Consider the following 3772-nt stretch of genomic DNA (forward strand, 5'->3'; position numbering starts at 1 on the left):
GGGTGGGTACTTTGATTTTGCCCCCGCACGCCATTCAACTGCCAATAATTTACGCACATGCTTTTACCTCTATTTAAGGATCCAAATGATCAAATATGCATATTCTGTAACCCCCGCAAATTTCAGTTTTATTTTTTTTAAAAATAATCTGAAAATTGGGAACGGATATATGAGATGCGTACCAGTATACCACCCTTCTAAGACCAAACCATACTGTTATTACTGTCCAAAACTCCAAATTTTCCCGTGTTTTATCATACCAGGAACTTGTGCTAGTTTAAAGTATAACTCTTAATAGTTAATTCTTAAATTAGTTTTAGAAATAAGTTAGACCTACTTAATTCTAAAAAAAAATATTGAAATTCTCTTGATCATACTACAAAAAAATTTAAATCGTCTTAAATTTTACATTCCAAGTCTTTGTCCAATTTTAAATAGATGGTATATTAAATCTAACATTGTCTAAATTAAAAATATGATTGCCTTTATAAACGAGACAATTCTTAACTCTTGACTCCAAGGATTCATCATTTCTTGCCGCATAAATAAGTGAGCATATGAATTAAAATCATATATCAGTTCAACCTCGTGGCCTTTAATTTGTGATGCGTGAGTGGCGAACAAGTTGTCCTTCTTAATCGGTTACAACTTGCAAGATCTGCCATGTAGGGTTTAATACTATATAAAAGAGAAAGCAATAAACGCAATATTAGAAGTTATTATCTCATTTCAAAATAAAAGTGAAAAATAATACGATTTCATAATTTTTTTTAAAATTAGAAGTGAGACTCAAACTCGAGATCTCTAAGTAAAGATAATAAGACTATACCATTTGAATTATAGTTCGGCACGATTTCATACAAATTTAAAAAGAAAATAAGTTATTATCTTTTTTTTTTTGGACACCGTACAAGTCTACATGTCTAATATAATTTAGGTAAGTGTAGCCTAATGACTCATCATTTAGGACTAAATCCCCATTTTGGTCCTTGAAATTTATGCGATTCCCTATTTTAGTCTCTGAAATTTAAAATTACATATATTGATCCTTCAAATTCAAGTTTAGGCACCAATGTGGTCCCTCGACTTTTTACGGTGATGACTAAGCAAACAGAGTGCTCAGATGACACCCTTCCTGCCACATTGGATGATGGGTAAATGACGTCGTTTATCATTGGCACCCAAACAAGTTAGAAATGTCGTCGTTTTGTATATGAAGGGAGAAAAAACGATGGAAACCCAAAATAAAGTATTCGTCTTCTTCTCTACCTCTACTATTCTTCATTTCTAACTTGTTTGGACGCCAAAGGTAAACGATGTCGTTTACTCATCATCCAACGCGACAGGGAGTGTGCAATCTCAACACTTCGTTTGCCTAATCATCGTCGGAAAGAATTGAGGGACTATATTGGTGCCCAGACTTGAATCTGGAGGACCAACATAGGTAATTTTAAATTTCAGAAACGAAAATGAGTAATCGCGTGAATCTCAGGGACCAAAATGGAGATTTAGTCCATCATTTAGTTTGTTAATTAAAACATTAGAAATTTGAATCTTACCGTAAGTATAGAAAGCATTCAGTTGCCAGCATTTTGTCCTTTGAGGAGCTGATGATAGCTATTTTGCTTATTGAGCCTCCACATCGAACAAACTATAACATTTCAAAAGTATTCGACTACACATAATACATTCAATATTTGTAAACTAAATCATAGTTGAATAAATAATTATGAAAACAAATATTGAAATCAGCAAGAAACTTGATGTTTTGTACACGTGGCCTCCTGTAAGGTTCTCATAATGTTTGGCTTGTACGTCCACACCTAAATACCTACCAATTTATGAAGTTTAGCATATCCATTCAAATGTAAAATTAAATCATCAAGATATTTGATGTTCTTGAGTTTGTTTAATTTGAACGGTTTTCAAAATCCTTGCAAGATGATATACAGAGCTACAATCCTTCCTCATCATTTATCTATCAAATGTGCTATTCACCCAAAAAAATTGATCAAAGGTACGAATACGGTGAATTTCCACAGTAACAAATCCACTTCCTGACTTCGATCATCATAATTGAATACTACAAAAGTACAATGAAGAAAGATATTCAAATGGGATATTACATATTACACAAGTTAAAGGAAATTAAGACGCAAGTCCATAATTTGCATTAATTATCCTAATAGAGATTTGAAGGTACAAATTCTGGTTTCTTTGCCAGTAGCCAATTGTAGATGGCAGAGCTTTGATGTATAGAGTTCATGCTATGGAAGCTAGGAATGAATAATCAGAATGTACTTTAAAGTGCTTGCTATAGAAACTGAAAACTACGTACTGTAAGCTTCTAATTGAATAGATCAAATAAATAATCAATGTTCTTTCGCCAGTTATCATAATGTGACAAGTCTGTGGGAAATTGATGGCTCAAAGTCAAATTAAGGGGACAGGATTTAAGACTCTAGAGATGTGTGGACACAAGACATGGAACGCATACACATAGAAAAGGAAAATTAGTTAGAGACAAGACAATACTGAAGTGGTACAATGAATGATCATACAAGAATGATAAAAAATCAAAGAGAATTATGAACCTTGATTAAGATTGAGTAATAGCTTGTGCACTGAACAATTTCCTTTTAGCTAGCGATTTGGAGAGTAGGCTTAATAATATTCTTCATCATTTGAATAATCAAACTCAAATTACTAGATATATGCCAAGTGAAAATAATATTTTTATCAACGGTCAAATCAATCTGGCTGCATCTATATTGTTCATATCGCATAGCATATATGATTAGGGCAATCATGGAGAGATTAATTAAATGACATGGAAGGACTGGTAGGTACAATTTAGGTTATAAAATATATGAGCTTGTCACCCTTTGGGATAACATCATTAGGAAGAGAATACCATCACTTAGCTGTTTAGGTTACTTAATTAATCAAAGTTAACCTGCCTTGGGATTGCTAAGAATCATGCTTGCATCACTCTTCATATACAACTTATCCTTTACCTAATCTGTTTAGGTTCTTCTTTGTCTGAATCAAATTTTAATATTCCATATTTGTTCTTCACCAGAAGGGTGCTTGGTGAATTCCAAATTCTCATTTACGCATCAATAAGAATTATAGAATTTTCAAATGGGAATTGCACCTTTAATTTTTTTTCTTATAGACCAATAACTAGTCCATTGCGGATCTGAAATCTATTTAACAGTTAAAATTTAAACTTCTGATACTTGTTTAAGTAGACCAGTGAGTTGACCACTTGACAAGTTTGTCAAGTTAGTTATATATCTCTAAGTTCTTAATTGGAAGACGGAGAAAAACTGAAAAGTCATATTAGATTGTTGGAATACCAAATAGTTGGCCCAATATGCTGATAACTAAAGTAGCTATGCAATTTTCAAAAGGAAGAGCAGAATGTGGTTGATCTAGTTGAAGTTTGATTGCTTTAATGGTCCCTATCTTAGACTTTAGTTTCAGGTAAGGCCCCTAATTAGGTAGTGATTAAAAAAGGGACAAAAATATGACAACTGAATGCCGTGTAAAACGCCTATAATAGACAGCTTCTAGTATTGTTCTCTCTTTTTTTTTTGGTGATTATATTCTTCGCTTTTTATTCTTCAAAATTTCTCCCAAAGCCTAATAATTTTTTGTTGAAGTTTGATCATAAAGCCCAAGAGTGTGAATCTTCTGCACATAGGTTAATTTTTTAAGAAAAAGGTTTAGAGTACTAAGGATATAAATTAAAGTTATCAATTAAAAA

This window comes from Arachis ipaensis, chromosome B03, assembly GCF_000816755.2.
Source record: "Arachis ipaensis cultivar K30076 chromosome B03, Araip1.1, whole genome shotgun sequence".
NCBI classification, from domain to species: domain Eukaryota; kingdom Viridiplantae; phylum Streptophyta; class Magnoliopsida; order Fabales; family Fabaceae; genus Arachis; species Arachis ipaensis.